At 45.3% G+C, this 23,436-nt stretch overlaps 1 protein-coding gene across 5 annotated transcripts in view; it reads right to left on the bottom strand.

Annotated features, from left to right (window-relative positions):
• The window catches only part of Scaf8 (SR-related CTD-associated factor 8), a 188,191-nt gene that overhangs the window by 4,554 nt on the left and 160,201 nt on the right, over positions 1-23,436 (bottom strand). For 2 of the 5 annotated variants that reach the window (XR_010062890.1, XR_010062888.1), the window contains one exon: positions 12,101-12,190. The exons of the other annotated variants lie outside the window; for them this stretch is intronic. The gene's annotated coding sequence lies outside the window, so the exon portion shown is untranslated. The remainder of the gene's footprint in view (positions 1-12,100; positions 12,191-23,436) is intronic. 5 annotated transcript variants of the gene reach the window in all.

Raw genomic sequence — 23,436 nt, 5'->3', positions numbered from 1 at the left:
TGACTGAATTCTTAGACCTTCTATTGGCAGAGAGTCATTGTTGGACTATCTGGACCACAGCCTGTAAGGCATTCTAATAGATCTCATACATTTGTGTGTATGTATATTTTTGTGTGTATGTGTGTATATATATATGTATATATATGTGTGTGTGTGTGTGTGTGTGTGTGTGTGTATACACATATATAATCATTTCTATTCCTTTAATGAACCCTGGCTAATACACCTTTCTTCACAACTTTTCCTTCATAGCCCTGAGGTCTACCCTTCTAATTTGTGGTCCCCATGGCGCTTGGACTTCATTGAAGCCTTCTTCTGGTTGGACTCGCCTCAAGCTCCTTTTATCCCTCTACCCCCCAACCCACTCTTAAGATCAGTCATTCCTGCCCGGCAGTGCAACCTTCTAGACTTCCACTACAGAAACATTGCTTCTTTTGGTTGTTGAAAGTTCTGGAGCTTGGGCAGCACATTTCTGAAAGCTAACAGCAAGGGAGGAAAACAGACTTCTGCTCACCCGCTAAGATCAGTGGAGTTGGAGTTGAGTGTTGTTGGCACAGGGCCATCGTGTGTACAAATGGGATACTTCGAGAGGAAGTAACTTTAAAAAGCTATGCCATGTACAGAGTGGACTTTGACAACAATGTTAGAATTAGCAGTCTTTACCTAAGAGAGTTATGGAATCTGTTCCGGAATGTTGGTAAGTGGATGGACAGGCATTGTCATGAAAGTCCTCCAAAAGTGTCTAAAACAATGTTTCTCCACCTTCCTAATGCGTGACCCTTTAATACAGTTCCTCATGTTGTGGTGACCCCCAACCACAACATTATTTCCGTTGCTACTTCATAACTATAAGTTTGCTATTATTATGAATCGTAATGTAAATATATGTGCTTTCTGACAGTCTTAGGTGACCCCTGTGAAAGGTTCATTTGTTGTTTGGTGAAGATATATAATTTGGAAGCTCGAGTTTCAAGGGTAAGAAATTAAAGGTGCTAAAACCAAATTTGCCTTTGTTTTATGTAATTGTCTATTCTTAATGCACTTTAAAAGGAAGAAAAAACCTTACGGTATCAAGTAATAAACACATCTGCACATCAGTACAAACAGACTTACATGACTTGTTTAATAGGTTAAAGCTATTACCATTATCATCCTTTCAGGGTGTGTGTACTGTTTTATGTTTTGGGGAGTTCTCTTGTAGCTCAGGTTGGCCTCTGTATTAGTCAGGGTTCTCTAGAGTCACAGATCTTATGGAATATCTCTCTATATTGAGGGAATTTATTATAATGACTTACAGTCTGTAGTCTAACTGCACAACAATGGTCAGCTGTGAATGGGAAGTCCAAGAATCTTGTTCAGTCCCCCAAGGCTGGTTGTTTCAGCTGGTCTTCTGTAGAAGTAGGTTCCAACAGATATGCTGGCAAGTCAATGTAAGTAGCAAAAAGAGGGAATCTTCCTTTTTCCAATGAGAAGAAGGTGCGGCCCAGCAGAAGGTTTGGCCCAAATTAATGCTGTGTACCCCCATGCCTGGATCTGGGACTTGCTTTGTCCCAGGCTGACCTTGAACTCAGAGATCTCCTTGTCTCAGTCTCCTGGGATTAAAGGCATGTACTACCTTGCCTGGGCCTAAGCTTTTCATGGCCACTATGCCTCAAGATCTCCATGTCAAGGTCCAGGTCAGAAACGTATGTCTTCCAGCCTCAAGATCTGGGTAACAGGTGTGCACCCTCCATTTCTGAATTGTAGTTCATTCCAGATATTGTCAAGTTGACAACCAGGAATAGCCACTACAGACTCCTACTCTCTATGTAGTGGAGAATGACCTTGAATTTCTAAGCCTCCTACCTCTACCTTCTGAATGCTGGGATAACAGATGTGCCTGACCACAGTGCACTGCCAAGGTGCACCAAACCTGTCTTATACCTTGCCAGGGATGGAGCCGAAGGTTTCATGCATAAAGGGCAAGTCTAAGCTACATCTCCTGTTTTGCCCACCCATCCTCTATTTAAGTGTTATGCCTTCACACATACCGTAAATACATATTGACTCAACTGTTGCCTGAATTAACAAATCTTATTGCTGTAAGTTTGGACAATAACATCTTGAACAATAACCTTGATGTAATTATTTGCTTTTTATCCAAAGTAATTTGTAATTTTATTTAAGTGACAAAAACTAAAAATCTAATGGAGAATTTTAACCCACACACACTTTTGAAATAGGAATTTTTTGTGTAGCCCTGACTGTCCTGGAACTCACTTTGTAGACAAGGCTGGCTTCAAACTCACAGAGAAACCCTGGTCTCTGCCTCCCATGTGCTGTGGTTAAAGGTGTGCACCACCACCACCCAGTAAGCGGGATACTTTTCCATGGAACCGGCTGAAAGGTGATACTGTATTGTGCTGTGTTAACAATAGTGTGACCGTTTGAATTAGAATGGCCCCTATAAGCTCATATATTTAAATGTCTGTCTCACTGTGAAAGGTCAGCTTTGACACCACAGGATTAACTGAGGCAGGCAGTGAAGTGTGACTTTGGCAATTTAGTCTTCCAGCCTTAGCAGTCAAGGATCTACCCCCATCCCCACCCCTCCTACTCCCCACTCCATCCAGCTCTCTTCTCTTCCCATCCCCCAATCACACCCCCCTCAACAGTACAGGTGACATGAAGGGTCAGCACTGCTGACTGAGCAAAGCTTAACTATCAAGGGCCAGCAGGAAGGGACAGCAAAAAGCTGTGAACTCTTAACTCTTAAGAGGCAGGTGAGAAAGAAGAGGATGGAGAGAAAGTTATATACGTGAGCACACGCGTGTCCGCACACACACACACACACACTCTGGAAGGGCCTGACCACCTGTTTCATCAATTTCACAACTGTACATGCATATTCATATACATACACATATACCTACATATGTATGTACTCACAGACATGTAGACAGGCAGACATATAGACATATTGTCTATATAGACACAGACATGCATATATATACACATATACACATATGGCATATATGCATATGGTGGATGGAGCAGACCACCAACGGCCACACTTTTTTTCTTCTCTTGGCCTTTTTATACCTTTTTAGACAAAAACTTCTCCATGTGAGAAAAAATTGGCTCATAGATAAAATGTTACACAAAAGGGAGTTACATAGGATGTTGATAGTAAGTTCAAAGCAGTGTTCATTCAGTAAGCTCATTATGAGTTCAAAGCACAGTTTCACAGTGCCTTGCTTTATCATAGTGTGCACCAGTGGCTTCATCCTCAGACCTGACCTAGAATGAATGTTTTCCCTTGATCACAGATCTGTCCCAAGTCTATTTCTCTTCTTAGTGCAATTAATAAAGATTGTTTTCCTTACTATGCAGTCTTTACTTACTATTCTGTGAGGCAGGGACACATTCTATTCTTAATTCTAACTCCATTACATCTCTCTAGCAAAACAACCAAAACCATCTCCTTAAATTTTCTTCCTAAAATTATTTTAATCAAATCAGGAAACCTATAAAATCATTAATTCATCTAAACAGCATTAATTCGTGAAAGTTCACCTTCATGTTGATACGCAGTAAATTTGCCCTATAGGGTAGGCTATCACTAAGGAAATAATCATACCAGGCTATAGGCAGTTAGGGTCTCCCAGTGTCTACTCACACCAAGCCAAATAAAGGAGGAGTTTGGAAATGACAAGCCTGAGAACGCACATCAGCATCAAGAAGCCATCCTAGGACAAAGTCTCTGGTACTGTGCCTCACAAGAATGCACCCACTGCAGTTAAGCAAGATGGTGGGCCGTCTCCAGGGAGCTCCTTATCCACTGCAGCTCTTCCTTCATAGCATCTACAGCCCACAGTTGGTGGAATTCTTTTGAAAGGATTAGGAGGTATGGCCTTGTTGGAGGAGGCTGTCACTGGGGGTGGACCTTGAGGTTTCAAAAGCTCACGCCACCATTTCCAGCTACACACACACACACACACACACACACACACACACACACACACACACACACAGTGCCTCCAACTTTGTGAGTCAGGATTTAAATCTCTCAGTTCCTACTCCAGGACCAGGCCTCTTTACTTCTGGCCATGATAGTCACAGATCGACACTCTGAAACTGTAAGCAAACCCCCAGTTAAATGCTTTCTTTTATAAGTTGCCTTAGTTATAGTATCTCTTCACAGTCATAGAACAGCAACTTAAGGAGACAGTTCTAAAGAGAAAAAGCAGAAAATGTAGTTGATAGCTAACTCTTCATGTCTTTCAAATGATCCTTCCCACCTCTACCCCTGCTCCCTCACGAGGTTGGGCTATGCTTCAATGTTTCATAAGACTTCTGTTTTGTTTCCCACATGAAATCCCCTACTAAAGACAGACAAACAGCCCACTCTAAACAGATGAGCAGCTCTGGGAGAGAGGAAGCTGATGCTCAGGACCAGGAACTGCTGCTCTCCTCTCTTTCTTATCCCACACCACTTTATCTGGTACCCACAAATGCATACTCAGCTAGCAGTGGCCACAAAGAACTGCTAATCCCATGGTGAATTCCTCGAAAAGTCTGGCCCAATTCATCACTTATTATAGAAAACTTGGTGTGAAGTTTTGTTTTATTAGGTTTCATTTTGTTTGGTCTGGTTTCTTTGAGTCAGGGTGCCATGTAGCCCAGGCTAGCCTCCAAGTCACTACTATGCAGATGGTCATGAACTCCTCATCCTCCTGCATTTGAATCCCAAGTGTTAGGATTAGACACCTAGCTGTTTCTTTTCCCCAAGTCAGGGTCTCATGTAGCCTAGATTGGCCTCAAACTCCTGATTCTCCTGCCTCTACCTTGCATGTGCTAATATGACAGGCATGTATGACCAGGGATGGAGCCCAGAGATCCCTGTCTCCTAATCGATCATTCTACTAATGTGTGCTACATCTCAGCCCAAAATTTCATTGAAATACACTTTCCTTTCTTTGTTTTTGCTGTTTGCTTATTTTTAAAGAAACTAACTTCCAACTTTTTGGCTTGCATGTGTTTCAGCCTCAGCCCCCTAAACTGCTTGGGACCATATACGTATGCCACACCCCATACAAGTACAATTTTCCATAACAAGAAAGGGTGACGTGTTTATTTTTATCTATTTAGGTGCTATAGATGAAGCCGCTAAGCAGGCCTTCTACCACTGAGCCACATCCCCAGCCAGAAAGTCCTATGTTGAATGAAAGGGAGCCCTACTCTGACCCAAAACTACTCACTAAGAAATCACACCACCGAAGCTCACAGTTCCTAATGATCCCTGACAAGCAGTTGGTGGGTCTCAGAGGCTGCACTCCAGTCCTCTGCACTTGATCAAGGCACTGTGGATGGGCCAAGTTCACCCAATGGTGAGGAAAGTCATGGAGGAGAGATCCTTCTCTTCCACACAGCAAAAGGGGGGTGATAACTGAAGATATAAAAAGGATCCTCGAAGTACAGAGGGGGTCCCCAAGCATAGAGGCTCACAGTTAGCCTGAGGGCCTACCAGCTTGTAAGAATAAGTAAACATACAATTGAGCAAGCAGAAGGCTCAAGGTCAGAAGAACCTTAACCCACGACCCCAAGTGTCTCCTATACCTAGACTTCTGCAAAAGGTTCCCTATTACTTTTACTTTCCCATCTGATAGTTCTATCAGTACAAAGGTCATGGGACTGAGGATGTAGTTCAGTTGATAGAGTGCTTGCTAGCATGCATGAGGTCCTGGGTTCAATCCCCACTACTGCATAAAGTAATTGTGATGATCTAGCTAGCCCAAGGACAAACTGACACACTGTCTTCGTCCTTCTTGGGTTCATCCTCCAAATTTCCTTTAGATCCCAGGCAGGAAATCAGAAAATAAACAGCTTCTAGCTCTAGCTGGAGACTTCTAGGTCTGGGGCAGGGGACTGTTAGTGTTTTAATTGAAAAACTGACAATCTTCTTGAGAGCACCAAAGGCAGGAAACAGACCATGGGAATCTCAGACCCACTCAGAAGCTACGAACATTTGGCAATGAAGGATTTCCATAACGAGATCAGACAGACAGACCCTGAAAATGGTGGTTCACATGGGAAGACTCCGCCACTGCACAGGGTCATTTCAGCGGTTCCCTTCCCACTGAGACCTCGGCCTGAGGATTTTTTTTCTTCCACAAAGTATACATGATGATTTTATGTATCTATTTCTTAGCACACATCTCGACTCAAGCCAGTTTCAGCTAGCTTCACCAAGCCCAGACTAGCTATGCAAATGGCTCCAGACGCTTGCAAGATGCATGTGACGAGGTGAGAGGAGGTCAGAGTGGATGTCAATTTGGGGAAATCTCCAAAGGGAGAGAGACAAGTCATCACACTGTGCGCAGGCCTCATGGGGGCTGGAAGGTCACATGCATGAGCCTTGTAAGGAAAATTGAAGCACAGAGCCCAAGCTTAATGTAAATTACGGGAGTGAGCACACAAATGTAATTGTCCCTTTCCATAACCAAACTTAGCATGCCAGTCTGTTCACAGCTAGTAGACTGTATTGTCTGCCAGGACTTCCAGAATAAACTGTAGCCAACAATAGGACCACACTGCCCCTCGGCTCTGCAAGCCTAGCTGCGTGATGCCTGGGTACTGGTTTTGCTCTGACTGAGGCTCCATGGGGCAGCCTGAGCTGTGCATTTCTTTTGGCCTCTGGAAGTTTCAGCTGACTCTTGGTGTTCCTTGGTTAGTAGATAAATCATTCCAGTCTCTTTTTCTGCAGTCATGAGGTGCTCTTCTCTGTACGTGGTCCGTGAAACCTCTGTAGCCAAGAGCTCCACCCCAGGCCCTGGTCTGGTTTCTATACTCCTACTGATAATTCAGGAGGTCTGTCAGTCTCTCGTACCTTCTCTTCTCTCCATGTGGAGGCGCCGTGAGTTGAGAGCATAGACAAAGCGGCCCTTTGGTTTTGTTTGTTGGGTTTTAGGCAAGGTCTCAAACTCACTGAGTAGTCACAACTAGCATTTCTAATTCTCCTCCAACCTCCCAAGAGCTGAGATTATAGGCATTTGCCCCCAAACCAGGATTTTCTGTTAAAAAAAAAATTCACTTCTTAAAGAGGCCCATAGCCTCACAGGACTTATGCTGAAGATTCTGGTTTGTTTGTTTGTTTGTTTGGTTGGTTTGGTTTGGTTTGTTTTTTTTTCTCTTTTTTTTCTTTTTCTTTTTTTTCAGAGCTGGGGACCGAACCCAGTGCCTTGTGCTTGCTAGGCAAGCGCTCTACCACTGAGCTAAATCCCCAACCCGAAGATTCTGTTTTGATGTCCCCAAATGTTGTTTTCCCTGGTCTCAGGTCCCCGTTCTTGTCAACAAGGCCCAATTGGGAATCACAAGACAAGTCAGAGGAGCAACCATCTATCTCTTCCTGCCCCTATCCCAGCTTCCTCACTTTAGTTCCAGCCCTGAAATGAGGTCATCTTGGTGCGTACCCATAGACCAGCGTGGCTCTCCCTTGGAAATGGTCAGAATGATATTCTTGGGGAACCACTCCTTAAGACAGAAGGACAGCTTACTTTGTCCAGCCTTTCTGATACAGGAAGTGAATGGGAATGCAGATGGAATGTTAAGTGCACATATCGCACAGGTGCTGTGCAGTTATTAAAGAGCAAACCTGAGTCTGAGATGAGCAAAGGCAAGGTTGAAGAGGGGCCCCAGCCTGCAGCTTCTGTTTTACAGGGGTGTCTAACAGCAACAGTGCTCCAGCACAGTCAGGGAAATGATGTGTCCACCAGTAGAAGTCTGTTCTGGGAACAGAGGCTGTGAAGAAGTAATTAATTCAAAAATAAATTGTTGCAGTTGGGGGGGTGGAGCTTGGAGCAGCCACTGTAACCAAGAAGACATCCAAACAGCTAATGCACACAAAAGACACTCAGGGAGGATCGGGAGAGGTGGCTCCCAGTAAGGCTTGCAAAAGGGACCACACACAGAAGGTCCTCGAATGTGGGATTTATGACACTCGGGCTCTCTGGTAACCTCAGGGCTCTGCTGGTGTGTTTATCTATACATCTTCATTAACTCCTATTGTGGTCAGTCAACAAAGGCATTACCGGACCCAGAGACATTAGAATTTACAGTGCTCTTTTGTTCAACCTGGAAAACACTAAGACAGCAAATTCCTCCTCCTCGCCCAGCCCAAGGCTTGTGGCTGTCATTCTAGATCTGCCCCTGCCCCTGCCTTTATCCCTGTTGTTTTCATATTCACCTGCAGCCTAGAAACCTCTGGGTTTTGGCAGCTGCTCTTTGGCACCAAGTCCATTCCTGGAGGTGTCGCTCCAGAGAGGCACAGTCCACACCTGGCCTTCTGTTTCTTTTGTATTTTTTGCTTCTAAATGACTCCATCCTTGGCATACTCTCTTGAGTAATAGTAACTGCTCGAAATCGTCTTCTGTCGGATGGCTAGCAACACCTGTTTTCCTTCTGAGGCTCCAGTGGGCAGGAAATGAAGTATGGCTTAGTCTTTTATTTTTATTTATTTATTCTTTTTGTGTGTTTGTTTTTAGAGTCAGAATCTCACACGGACCACATTTGGCCTTGGACCTTCTATGTAGCTGAGGACAACCTTGAATTCCCACTCTGAGTGCTGGATTAGACCCTATACTCAGCTCTTTTGTTTTTGTTCTGCAATAGGTCTCACTCGATAGCCCAGGCTGGCCCTGAAATAAGTTCCTAGCCCAGGCTGGCCTGGAAGCAAGTTCCTAGCCCAGGCTGGCCTGGAAGCAATCACCTAGCCCAGGCTGGCCTGGAGCTTGCCACACCCTTTCTGTCTCAGCCTCCTGAATGTTGGGATTGCAGATATAAGCCACTAGGCATGGCTTGGTTTAGTTGTTTTAATAGAAGAACAGGTCAAATTTAAATTGCTTAAGGGTTCATTACCTGAGCACATCATTGAATACAGCGGTTTGCCGGAACTCGGCATGCACACCAGCATGGCTCCTATTTAGGGTTCCAGACTTTAGGGCAAGGACTATCTGGGCCACTTAAAAACACACACAATTTGGCATTGCAGGAAATGACTACTGTTCAAACCATCTTTTTAATTTATTTGTACCAAAAACTCCTTCCCAGGGCTTCTTCAGTTGTACACTTCTTTCATTGAAAGTTTGGCCCATGGGTTCCAAACCTGGGAGCTGAAACACTCGTAGTATTTTCACAAAGACAGTAGGAGGCAGAAAGTCAGAAGTCCTTGTTCCTCCCATGTGCAAAAGCAGCTCACGTTTCTGTTGCCTTCTGAACATTAACTCCTTGATATATAGTCAGAGTGGGGCACGGAGCAAGACCCCCAGGAACACCAAGGCACAGCTCCTGCCTTGGAGAAAGTTCTGATCAGAGTAGCATAATTGGGGTCCTGCTCCTTCTCCAGACTACTGCTGGGAGTGGAGGTGAGGGGACCAATAACTGCATACTTAGCATCCCGCCATCTACAAGGAAAGCAAACAAGTCCAGTCTTGCAGCCTGGAGCTATCCGCCCCTTCTCCATCAGCCAGACAGATTCCCATGGCCACAGCCCCAGCTCAGCAGCCTCACACCATGACCCTGTCAGAAGATGTGCACCTTGGCACAGTGAGAAAGGTCTCAGGGATGCTTTGCAGAATACCATTTTACATCAGAGTCGGAATGGAAGGGAAAGTGGGCGATTCTGTAGCATGTCAAAGCATCATTGCATGCCGGTGTCTTCTTCCTTTGTTTTCTGACTGATCCAAAACTACCCAGCTTTTATTTATCTTCCGATTAGTTGTGTGTTTACTCTGCAGTGCTGACGATCAAGACCAGGGTCTGCTAAGCAAGCGCTCCACTGGGATGAGCTATGTCACTAGCCCTGTAGTAATTAAATGAACGGGAATCTGTGTCTGTTGAGCCATTGGTGGTGGAGAGATGTCCACTACAGGATAAACAAGGCATGGGAGCCCTAGCCTACAATCCTAGCACATGGGAGGAAAAGGCAGGAAGATCAGAAGCCGAAGGTCATTCTCGGCTACACAGTGAGCATGAGGCCAGTCTGACATGCATGAAGGGGCTCTATGTCAAAAACAAACCAAAACCAAAACCAAAACAAAACAAGAACAGAACAAAATAAAACTTGGATACTAGAGATGATGGGGTGGAAGAGCATTCTGGAAAGAAAATAGGTCGATTGGTTGGTTTGCACTCAGTCTCTTTGCAGGAGTCCTGGTTGAAGAAACTCGGGAGCCCTTTGGATATGGTGCTAAATGGTGTTGATTAAAAGAGTGCATAGGACTCTACCAGGAGGAGGCTGCCCTTGCCTGCACGGCCAAGCATAATGAAAGCACTTGTTAGCATTTGTAGCAAGGCCATACAGCGTAAGCTCACTGAGATGAACTCTGGAGCCAGGGTAAGACGATGGAAATGCCATTCCATTACTTATAGCTGCCTGACTTAGGGCCAATTAGCCTTCTGAGATGTCATTTTTTCTCATGTACAAAGCAGAACTAGTGCCATTGATGAGGGGTGTGTGTTTGTGAGTGTGAATGTGTGTCTGTATGCCTGTGTGTGAGTGTATGTGTGACTATGGATGAGTGCATGCATGTGTGTGATTGTGTATGCCTCTTTGTGGGTGTGTCTGTGTGTAAGTGTGTGTGACTGTGTGAGTGTACAAGTGTGTGATTGTGTGTGTGCCTCTGTGCGAGTGTGTGGGAGTGTGTTTGTGATGGTGTGTATGTGTGTGTGAGTTTGCAAGTGTGTGACTATGTGTCTTCATTTTGAGGTGTGTGTGTGACAGTGTATGTGACTCTATGTGTGATTTTGTGTGTGAGATTGTGTGTGACTGTGTGTGTATGTGTCTGTGTGTGTGACTCTATGTGTGACTGTGTGTGTGTGACTGTATGTGTGACTGTGTGTGAGACTGTGTGTGTATCTGTGTGTGTCTGTGTGTAACTGTGTGTGTGAGAGTAAGGCTTCTCATGCCCTGGGCAAGCATTCTATCACTGAACTACATCCTCAGACCTTTTTTGCATGTTTACACTGAGACAAAGCCTCACTAAGTTGATCAGGCTGGGCTTGAACTCTGAACTCACTCTGTACCTCAGGAAGCTCTTGGACTTGAGATCCTCCTGCCGCAGGTATCTGGAACCTCAGGCATGCGCCATCAGGCTGAATTTCATGAGATGTTTAGGAAGGGTCATCGCAAACACATGAGACCTTTGTTCATCCTCCCCCCGCCCCCAGCCTGTAGAAAATATACATTTGAAAAATATTAACAGTTCTAGTGTTTAACTATAAAGTTTCCTCTAGATCATAAATAAGTTTTATATGTAGCTTACCGTATATATGGACCTTCTGGAATTCTCAAGGTTTTAAGAGAGACAACTCTTTAATATGTAAATAAACTGACCTGCACAGGCTCTTAAAAAATAGCATTGTACAGCATTGTGTCACAGGTATTTTCAAAGCTTTCTTTGCAAGTTGGAAACATTCCTTAAAGTCAAACACAACTGAACCCTCAATATTAATGTGTTTCCGCCACACACATCTGCTTTTACATATCCCCTGGATCTAGTTAGTCTCTCTGCAAAAAACTTCCTTAGTTACATGAAATTAGCCATTTAGTATGTAGTAAGAACACACCACAGGGAGTGGGGGGAGGGGTGGGGAGGGGTAGGAAGGGTGGGGAGGGACAGTCAGGTTTCCCACCTCTCAGGAGTGTTCTGGAAGGCCTGGGATCAGACAGGAAATGCCTGGTGTGCTGCGAGTGGGCTCTGGTGTAGCTTGCACTGTGTTTCCATGTCTAGAGAGGCTGGGCAAGCAGGGGTGTGCCTTCCTCACAGACACAATGGATTGCTCCCATTTCTGCAGAGCTCTGAGAAATGTTTCAGGAGCCTCTGTGAACACCACCCTGCTCCACCCTCCTCATGGCCAGTGTGGTTTAGCTCGTTAAGAAAGGCTCACTGAAGATTCTTTGGATGTTACTTTACTCTAACTGTGGAGTAAAAAACAGCTTCCTGTGATTCGTTTTCACTTAGTAATTATGACCTAGAAGGTTCTCATGATGAAGAAGTGTATGTGGGAGACTAGATGAAGCACATCTCTGAAGCACAAGGCACAAGATGACAGGGAGGCTCACCTCACATCTGAGCTGATGAGAGCTGTTCTATCTCCCAGCACCACATCATGGTGCATCCGAGAGGAAAAGATCCAACCGCTCGGCATTTCCCTGGAAAGACACAGACGCTTGCATCTTACTCACCCACAAACTAGAATTCAAACTGTATGCAGACCTGGTGTGGTGTTGCACACCTGTAATCCTAGCATTGGAGCGGGTGAGGCAGGAGGATTGCCTCTAACAGAAGACAGACATAGACTACAACTCCTGAATCCAGGTAGTCCCTTCAGGGAAGTTCTCAAGTTGTATTGACTGAGCAAAGAGGACTTTTTTTTTTTTTTTTAAAGCGGAGTTGAGGGTTGGTCAATGCACTTTCATATAGGCTTAAGGTTGAGGGTGTAGAAAGAGAAGCACCCAGAAAGAAAGAGACACAAAGAGCTGTGGGCTTCTCAGAGAAAAGCTCCAGTAAGTAAGACACACCCAAGTGTGGGTGCTGGCTTCTCCAGGGAGGGTGGCCTGATTTTTTAAAAATATAATAGCCCTTTCATGAAACTTATCATTAGAAATATTCCAATAGTAGTAAAGGAAAATTTTCTTTGAGAAAAAGTTTAAACAAAACTACATTGCCCAACATCTACTCAAAGTCTGCCATTCTCTAAAGGTCTTTACAGAAACAGGGGGGACTTGTGTCTTGAGGTCACGTGGATGTCATTGGTCAGTCTACACTGTTACCCAGCTTATAACAGGTATTAGAAAATAAGCACAATTATTCTGTTACCGCAGACTCAAGTCATCCCATATGTCTTGCATGCTCCTGGGGAATCTGGCTATGGAGGTAGGGAAGACTCAAGTCCACAGCAAAGTGGTCCACTCATGAGTCACAAGGTGTGTGACTTGGGGGCTTCTGCCCTTTCAGAAATTCAGGTTTGAGACTTATTGATTAGATGTTTCCAAAACAAAACAAAACACAAAAACAAACAAAACCCAACAGCAATTAAAAACCCTAGCCTTTCTGGATTTGATGTTTCTGACGTATCTTCAACTTTTCAGACATATTTTCATCCTTTTTCAGAGAGTGGGCTTAGAACTGTGAATGGATCACTTGCAGTAAAATGGACTGATCTCAGTTGAGTAAAACCCCTGAGGTTCAAGGTTTTGATACATTTCCACATTTTCAATGGCCAGCCCTCTCCTGTAATATACTACACACATGTACGTGTTGAATAAAGAAATCATCAAAAAAAAATTGAAGGTGATAAACCCAGTCACCACTCAATGGAAGAAGGGGGGAAAAGAACAGTATTCATGGAGAGGAAGATAGAAAGGGTTAAAGCTAACACCAGAAGGCACAACTCACTTAGACACTGTTCACAACAGCCAAGAAACAGAGATAACCTAAATGGCCACCAAATGATGAAGGGACAAAGAAAGTACAGTACATGTACCCAGTGGACTACTATCTGGCCATGAAGAGAGAACTGACTCCTGTCATTGCTGCCCACCTGGACAGAATTAAAGGTAATATATTGGGTTAGGGAGACAGCTCAGTATATCTGTAGCCACAGCTCAGGGAAGGTCTAGACAGACAGACTCTTGACTCACTGACCAACGGGTGAGTGCTGGGTTCACTAAGAAACCTTATCTTAAAATATAAGGTTGGGAGGGATTGAGGAAGACACCCAGTGTTGGCCTCCTGCCTCTATACATGCATTCCCATACACACACAAGCATGTATACACACACATGCATGTATACACACATGTATGTATACACACACAAGCATGTATACACACACATGCATGTATACACACACATGTATGTATACACACACAAGCATGTATACACACACAAGCATGTACACACATACAAGGGCTCTCACTCTGTGATGGTAGAATCTAGAAAAGTTGATCTTACAGGCACTGAGAGTGAAATAGTTGTTACCAGAGGCTGCCAGAGTAGAAGGTGGGGGAGGGGAAATGCCAGCCAACGGACTGTGTCAGACAGACAGAAGCGAGCAAGAGGCTCTACTGTGCTTCTTTGCAGTGGGAAAGCACCAGTGTATGGGACATTTCAAAATGCCAGGAAAGGGGAAAGTAAAAATTCTCACCCTAAAGAAATAACAAAGCTTATGGGATAAGTGTGCTTAACCTGACTTGAACACCGTGAGATGTACACACGTATCATAGTGTAGCATGGACTCTTGCCAGTATGCAGAGTTTTTTATGTTGAAAATAAATCACAAAGGTAAAGCTAAATATAATACAGTTATCAACCATATATTGGTGATAGGTGCTATATTAAAAACTATTTCCCCTAACTATTTGAAATTTTGTAAGAGTCAAGTTTAAGCCAATCACTAAGATGACCTTAGAGACCAAGGGGGACCACACAGAGCTAAGAGTTCCATGAGGCAATGAGTGGAGTGCTCGAGTCATATTCAAGACTGGATTCCCAGAACCCACATCCACTTTGCACATAGTAGGTACATAATAAGTATTTTTACAGAAATACAAAGGGTTTTGAAGTATTATGAACACTTTGATATTGTCTCTACTTAGGTAAAACCCCAAATCTTTAATTAAACAATTGATCAATCCTCTACTAGGATGGTGATATGTTTAAGAACAGGCAGGCTGTGAATGAAGGCAACCAGAACGCTGGCCTTCTTCCTGGGTGCAGTTCTGGGCTTCTGAGTTTGCAATTTCCTAATGCTCCAGGCCACATACTCCTGGAAAGCCTAGAGTGTTTTAATTAAATGCCATGAAGAACACTAGGCCTTTCAAAGCCCTTACTGGTTTAAAGCAATGGCTTCAAAGCAGCTTTAAAGAAAACTGGAAAGGGAATGACAAGAGCCATTACCCGCTAATACGGTGGCCATAAGCAAGCAGAACCATGGAATGGCTTTGCCAAGGACCTTCCTGATTCACACTAGCAGATACTTTGTCCCTCAGGATGGGCACCAGTGCCTCAGCGCTCCTGCTGCACATTCACCCAGTTAAGCACCGTCTGTGTGACTCACGCTATGGAAATGCTTGACTTGGCCACACATGTGGGTCTTCCCTTCCCAGGACTCAGCAGATGTCCAGGAAAAGAAGGGAGCCAACACTTGTGCCCCTCCTCTTGTGCCATCTGCAGTAGTCCCCAAAAGGTGGAGGCTGGAAAGGCATGCGGTGTCCTCGGCTAAACTTTGCTTGGTGAGGATCGGAGGAAACTGGGTGAAGGAAGGAGAGAATCAACTGCGAGATGGCTCTCTTCTCTCGCTGCATTTCCTTCTTCTCCTGGGGCCTCTTAAAACACTAAAAGGATCAAATAGTCTCTAAGAAACAATGGCCATCAAAGATTTTGATAGAGAGCTTGGATCTACTTTCTACCTCATATTCTCCAACTCAACTCTTGCAGGTAAGATATAAAAAGAGTACATGCGCACACATAAGCACACACATACATTCACACACACACATATATACACACAGACACGCATGTATACACACATACATAGGCACACACATATATGCACATACAAGCACACACACAAAGCATATACATACGTATATATACACACATGCACATGCCAGCTCACACAGATATACATACACACATCATACATACATGTATATTCACATGCCCATATGCATGCACACATGCACACACACATATATATATACATACACACATGCAGACACATATAACACACACATGTATATATACATACACACATGTACACACATATGCAGGTGTGTGCATATGCACATACACATGTATACCTACACACATGCATATGCATGCATAGGCACACATTTGTATCTATATATACATACATAGAGACTCATATATATATACACATATACATATATATTTTTCAGACACATATATGCATTCACACATATACACACACATGCACAAGTACATACACATAAGCACACTTGAAAGAAAATGTAGTAACTCTATCTTGTTAGGGTAGTGAAAATGACACTTGAGTCTAGAAAACATCACCGACAGCATCCTGAGTAGGGTATGCAGGGTCAGCTGAGCTCCTCCGCTACCATGTAACACTCCCACTCCCACTCCCACTCCCACTCCCACTCCCACTCCCACTCCCACTCCCAAAGAATGGTGAGCTAACCTTGACTCAAGACCACAAGCCATGCCCATACTGTAGTTGAAATCTGTGAGATGATGCTTGGGCTGAGAACACACTTATGGCCTTCGCCACGTCTGCCAAGTTTAACATGTAAACCGGGGGTGGGGAGGAGTTTAAAATGTAAACAACTCACTTTCCCAGACAGGTCCTTCTGCAGTAAAGATCAAGAAATTAATTTGCAGTCTGCGCTTGTTTATTTCACAAAGATGTGCCTCAGTCGGTAAGCGTGTCTGTGTGGTGTGTGTGTGTGTGTGTGTGTGTGTGTGTGTGTGTGTGGTCTGTGTGATGTGAGTGTGTGTGATGTGTGGGGTGTGTGTGTGTGTATGGGTGTGGTGTGTGTGGTATGTGTGGTGTGTGTGTGTATGTGGTATGTGTGTGTGGTGTGTGTGTGTGGTATGTGTGTTTGTGTGGTGTGTGTGATGTGAATGTGTGTGGTGTATGTGTGTGTGTGTGATGTGTGTGAATGTGTGTGATGTATGGTATGTGTGGTGTGGTATGTGTGTGGTATGGTATGGTGTGTAAGTATTTTGTGTGTGATGTGTGGTGTGTGAGTGTGATGTGTGTGGTATATGTGTGGTGTGTGTGTTTGTGTGTGGTGTGTGGTGTGTGTGATGTGTGGTGTGTGTGGTATATGTGTGGTGTGGTATATGTGTGGTATGGTGTGGTGTGTGTGTTTGTGTGTGATGTGTGGTGTGGTGTGTGTGGGGTGTGGTGTGTGTGATGTGTGGTGTGTGTGTGTGTTTGTGTGTGATGTGTGGTGTGTGTGTGTTTGTGTGTGATGTGTGGTGTGTGTGATGTGTGGTGTGTGTGTGTGTTTGTGTGTGATGTGTGGTGTGTGTGATGTGTGGTGTGTGTGATGTGTGTTTGTGTGTGATGTGTGGTGTGTGTGATGTGATGTGTGGTGTGGTGTGTGTGTGTGGTGTGTGGTGTGTGTGATGTATTGGGGGGATGTCTAGGGATTGAACCCTGGTCTTGCACATGCTAGGCAAGACCCCCACTCATGAGCTCTGTCACCAGGTCTCATGAAGATAGCTTTGAATGGTGCCCATTCAGTAGCAGTCCCTGTAGATTCCACTGTGTGAGCAAAATGAGTGCGTTCAAGACACAGGACCAGCAAGCTTAAGGTCTGGGAGGGAGGTGAGTTCTTCATTTTCACCTTCTGTTCTGAGGTCAGCTTTGCTGAGTCTTAACAGAGTACAAGAAGACTCAGAAAAGGCTCCAGGCTTGTGACTCTTTGGGTGCTTCAAAGTCATCTGTTCCTGAGTGTTCTGCATCTTGAAATGTCATCAGCATCCTGGCTGCCACCAGCCAGTAGGTGCATTGATTGGTAAGTGCCTCCTGCTCCATCCAGGAAACCTCAGAGATGCGTATATGTTCATGCCCCGAGCCTAATCGGGCACTAAAGAGACAGGGCACTTTGCTGATGAATCTGTTAAATGTCAACATTGACCATGGCCTGAGCCATGTCCTCACGGGGATCATAATTCAGTTGGAAAGATAAGAGAGGCTGTGTTCGAGCCACACTGCTGAGCAGTAGAACCCAAAGTTGTCAGAAGTGTAATTGCCACAATAAACCCAACTCTCGATTAAGTTTTTAGAAGACTATATTACCCATTGCTTGGACGAGCCCTGCCTCTCGGAACTGGGCTGGAGTGAAGCTCTTGCAGCATTATCCTGCCTGCAACTAACACACTAAGTCGCTGCGGTCGCGTGCCGTCTGTAAGTCAGGCTGCACCTGAGATTCCGTGGCCTCTATGGCTGTCTAAGAAGGCTCTCGTGGCCCTTGCCGTCCTTCAGAGGGAGTCAAGAGGCACTGAAGTGAAGAGGTGGGGTCCAAAGTCCAGGTTCCTGTCCTCAGAAAAGGTTATGAATGGAGGAGAGGCCTGAGCCATGTCCTCACGGGGATCATAATTCAGTTGGAAAGATAAGAGAGGCTATGTTCGAGCCACACTGCTGAGCAGTAGATGCCAAGACACGGGACAAGCTGTAAGGAGGGTGACCTCAGTGTGTGGGAGTGGCTGAACAAGGAAGCTCTGGGGGAGATGGAGAGAGGGTGCGGGAGGGGAGAAGGCCTGGAGCGGAGGTCACACTGAGACCACGGCAGCCTGTAGGTCACATGGGATACAGACTTGCCCCCTGCTAGACCTGAAGAAGAAAGGAAACAAACTCCTTGCTTTCTACAAACACCATGCTAGATAGGAAAGAGAAGTAAACTCCTGAAGGGGCCAGGGCCCTGGGATCATGGTCAGCATCCTGGTCCTTGTGTGCAGTGGTGAGTGTATCTTCCCAGGCCTGCCCCACAGCATTCACTGGGACATGGGAAGATGATATCGCTATTTGTCTTTCTAATCTCACCTTTTCGGCTTCTATGTCATTATGTATTTTCAACAAGCTCACTGGTTTCACAGACAGTACGCATGGGATGTAAGCAAGCTTAAATGGGAAGAGTTAAAGTTGGACCTGGTGGCTCACATGTGATTCCAACAGTGCTAAGGCAAGAGGGCTAATGCAAGTTCAAGGCTAGCCTGAGCTACAAAGTGAAGTCTAGGACAGTCTGAGTTACAAGGTGAGGTTCAGACCAACCTGGGCTATAGTGAGTTCTAGGTCACCTAGGCAATGGAGTAAGAACACAGACAGACAGACAGACAGACAGACAGACAGACAGACAGACAGACAGACAGACTGACTGACGTGCACTGGCTGCAAGTTTGGAAATTTCTCCCAAATTCTGCATTTATTTCTTGTTTTAGGCAGACATGGTGCCAAAGAAGGAGATGAGAGTTCTATATCATTATCTGAAGGAGGAGACTGTCTTCTGCAAACAGACAGGAGATTCTATTCTGCAGGCAGCCAGGAGGAGGCTCTCTTCCACACTGGGAGGAGCTTGAGCACTAGGAGTCCTCAAAGCCCACCTACACAGTGACACACTTCCTCCAACAAGGCCACACCTCCTAATAATGCCACTTCCCATTGGCCAAGCCTGGGAAAACCACTGTAGTCACATGTGGCCACCGAGGCCTATAAACTTCTTCAAGAGGCATAGGTGGGCAGGGTAACCAAAATACAAAGCCCTAGCGTCTGCTAACGGAGGAATGGAGGAACACAGGAGATGGGTCAGACCGTCTGTGTGAATAAACTATAAAATTGTTAACGATGGAGTCTGCATTAAATATGTTAAATAAAAAGCAAAAAAACCTGACTGTTCCTCGGGGGATGGTCTTTGGTTTCTAATGTATGGCAGGCATGTGAGAGATTTTGTGTGTGTGTGTGTGTGTGTGTGTGTGTGTGTGTGTGTGTGTGTGTGTGTTAGAGAGAGAGAGAGAGAGAGAAGAGAGAGAGAGGCAGACAGACACAGACACAGACACAGAGTATGTGTGTGTTTTCGGTACTGATCAGCCCAAGGCCTCACCACACTAGGCAAATGCTGCTACCACTGAAATATACCCCCAGCCTCAAGGTCCTCCATTTTCTATGGAGTCATATGCATAAAATCAATTTGTGGTCCTGGCCACTGGTACCAGGTTAGACCACTGATACTAGGTTGTGGCTCCTATATAGACAGCCCTATAGACGTCCCAGTTCCACTGATGATGGGGGTCGTGGGGAGCAATGACAGTGTGGTACAAATGATTCTACATCATCATAGCATAGACTTTGTTTTCCTTTTATTTTTGGTTACGGGGTCTCAGTATGTATCCCAGTTGGCCTAAAATCTGCCTCTGTCTCATGGGTACAGGGATTAAAGGCATATGCCACCAAGCCCAGCCCTTTTCATAGTCTTGGTTTTGTTTGTTTTTCTGAAACGCAGTCTTGTATAGCCAAGTTGTCCAGGCTGGCCTCAAATTCAGTATGTAGCCAAGGCAGGGCTCTAATCCCTAATCCTTGTGCTTCAGCCTCTCCAGTGGTGGAATTATAGATATTTTCTACCATGTCCTATTCCAATATATGCTTCTGAATAAATACATCCTGGCGGCAAGTCCATGTAGGATGTCTGCCAAGAAGATACAATGACAAAAATATAGGAGTTGTAAGAAACAGGGTGCCATAGGTCTTAGCTAAGGGTGAAGGAGAGACTAAGGAACATACAAAGACAGGGGCCATCAGATGTTGCTCCAAACTGCTCTGATATCTCCTCCTGCCTTGAGCTCTCCATGTAGATGTCTAACGTGCTTCAAGGGAGCCTTTGCACAGCTTTTAGCCTCTACGTGCACATTCTGCTGGGTGCAGAAGTGGGTGTTGCTGGTGAAAGTGTCTATCTGTGTGCATATAAGATGGGTAGGGCGGGCACCTGCCTCCACATTGGTGGCTCTCTTGACTCAGATGTCCAGGCGAGAAAAGCCTCTGTGGGCTGTGGTAAGGCATGGACTTTATGAAAAGAGATCCACCTGTCCCTACATCCATACTTCCAAAATCTCCTTCAGGATGCATAGGATTAACAAAACATGTGTGTATGGATGTGCTGTGTGGGTGTGGAAGCACTCACAAGCTTGCAAACCCAAGGACACATGTTTACACTCTACGGTGTAAATCGGGAGGTCCGCTCTGATAACGAGGCAATAAAACAGCCCAGGCCTGATCCCTGACCTCTCCTGCGGCCTGGGAAAAGGGTTTATCTTGGATCCTCCGGCAGCTGCTAATATGAGGAAGTAATAGAAGGAGGGACCATCCTGGAAGGAAGTCTGGCGCTTTGAGAGTTCTCTTTCCTATCCAAACACAACAAAATCTCCATGCTAGACTGTGGGCACGGGTGGTGAAATTCCACACAAACGGAACCCTCCTGATGTGAGGATTTTCACAATGAATTTATCTATGGAGACTCACACAGGAAATCAATGTGCTTCACAGAAATAAGGAAAACCAACACTGAAATCAGTTTTCTTTCTTTCTTTCTTTCTTTCTTTCTTTCTTTCTTTCTTTCTTTCTTTCTGGTGCTTGTAGCAGAACCTAGAGTTTGGGGGCACACCTATCCCACCAACCTGTTGCAGTGTTTTTTAAACATGTTGTTCCCAGCAGAAACAGGCTGCAGACCCGCAGAAGAAAGAATGAAGACTGGAGTAGTGGCTATCTGCAGACGACCCTCTGGATGAAGCCAAAAGCAGGGGTGAGAAGGAGCAAGGTTTGGGATGCCTTTAATCCCAAAAAGCTCTCAAAGCTCTACCCACTGAAAGAAATTCTCTCTCTTCTCTGGGAGATGAGTCTACAGGGTAGACATATCAAAAATGGCCCAGACTTCTGGATAAGTACCTCAGAGCCTAGAAGAAAGCAGTCAACTGGGGTGATGCCGGCTACCATGGAACACACAAAGGGAGACGGTGTTGGGAGAGGGGGACTGGGGCTGGAGCACTGAGTATTTCTGAGACCCCTGGGGCTGCTCTCAGAGATATAGCTCTCTCTCTGCAGACCACACTCAGGTAGGCTTCTCCTGTTGCCTCAGGAGATTGTACACAGAGAAAGTCTCGGTATCCCCTAGACGCATGCACAGAGGGGCCACACAGAAGTGACACTCAGAGTGTTGGGAGTGGACACAACTTGGGGCTGTCATGACCACATCCCTCCATATCTGCATGCTTGGGTTGAGGACACGGGTCAATAGAACATGTCACGTCAGAGGAGATGGAGGCATATGCACCACCCATCTGTCCACTCAGAGAAAGATGCGGTTCTCTGTCACTGTAGTCACATAGCACGTGCTCTGCAGAGGTACAGGACCAGGGACATTAAAGGAAGTTACACTACACCGGTGTTTTGGGAGCCTCTGAGAGGATACCAAGCTTACAAGGGGTGTGGCATCTTCCTGGCCTGGAGATTCTATTGTGCAGTGGAGAATAACTGCGAGCCCTAGAGCATGGTAGGATATGGTGCTTGTATACAACTCCTTCCGCACGTCAACTCCCGGATGCTACACATCATCATTGGGTTATGGGGCTCTGCTCTTCAAGGGAAAGTGTGTGGCTTCCTGTGGTGAACTCTAATCGATGATTGATAACATACAGCAAAAGGAATATTACCAAGAACCTACCACTGGCCTCAGAACTTCACATCCAACTCTCTACACGCCATAACCCCTGACTGTCATCATCATCAGAATTTCAAAATGAGGAAGGTAGCCCCAGGGAAAAGATAAGGAGCAAGACCAGTACCACTAAACTCCTGAACCGGATTTGAATCTACAAAGCAGAGCTCTGAGGTCTGTGCCTTTACCATAAAACAAGGAGGAATCCAGACCCTGCAATCTCAGCCACTTAGTCTAAAGTTAGAAGAACTACAAATTTAACGGCCGTCTGAGCAACTTAGTGGGACTCCATTAGTAGAGAGCAGGTTGAGGTGTCACTTAGTGATAACAGAGTTCTTGCTTAGTATGTGAGGACCTAGGTTACATCCCCAGTACTGAACCACACATAGCTACAGCAGTGAGTCCCAAGAAGGCTGTCATGAGTGCTGAGGCTGGCAAAGTAGATGGGGAGGTAGCCATGCTAGACAGAAAGAATAGCAAGGGCAGGGTTAGATGATCAGTCCAAGGGAGAGGAAGGGACGTCATGTGAGGAGGCTACCAGGGCCTTAGAGACAGGACCCTGGCTTCTACCCTGCAGGTTTTAAGGGCCCTTCAGGACCCACGGGGACATGGTATGATTGTGCATTCCTTTATTTTAGGTAGAAAGTGGTGACGTTGCTTTAGAAGGGTAATTTGATGGACCAACAAACCATGAAGAACAAAAAGGCAGCCATGAGTCTGGACCATCAGCTAGCTTCTTTTCCTCACTGTAATGAGAATGTGATTGCTTTCATTGTATAGAAGATGGGTCCTTTGGTTTTATTTTATAGACAAAGTCTCATATAGCCCAGGCTGGTTTCAAACTCCCTGTGTAGCAGAGGGTAACCTTGAACTACTGCCTTGACCTCCCAAGTGCTGGGATTACAGACATGCCTCATTTCATGCAGTACTAGGGACTGAACCCAGGGCTCCATGTACACTAGATAAGTTCTCCCTCTATCAACTGAGCTACATCCCCATCCCCCGGAAGTAGAAGGTGGGAAGGGAGTCCTTTCTCAAATGTTCTCAAGGAGCTTGGCCTTTCAGGTTGAAATCCCCTGCTATCTAGTTTAATTTCCCATCAGAATCTTGAGGCCAAATCCTGAGACCTTCTAGGCACCAGGAGAAGCTTCCCTATTTACAAGTTGTCTTAGTCAGGGTTTCTATTCCTGCACAAACATCATG

The sequence above is a fragment of the Rattus norvegicus genome, chromosome 1, assembly GCF_036323735.1.
Source record: "Rattus norvegicus strain BN/NHsdMcwi chromosome 1, GRCr8, whole genome shotgun sequence".
NCBI lineage: Eukaryota > Metazoa > Chordata > Mammalia > Rodentia > Muridae > Rattus > Rattus norvegicus.
This window is presented reverse-complemented; position numbering and strand designations above follow the sequence as displayed.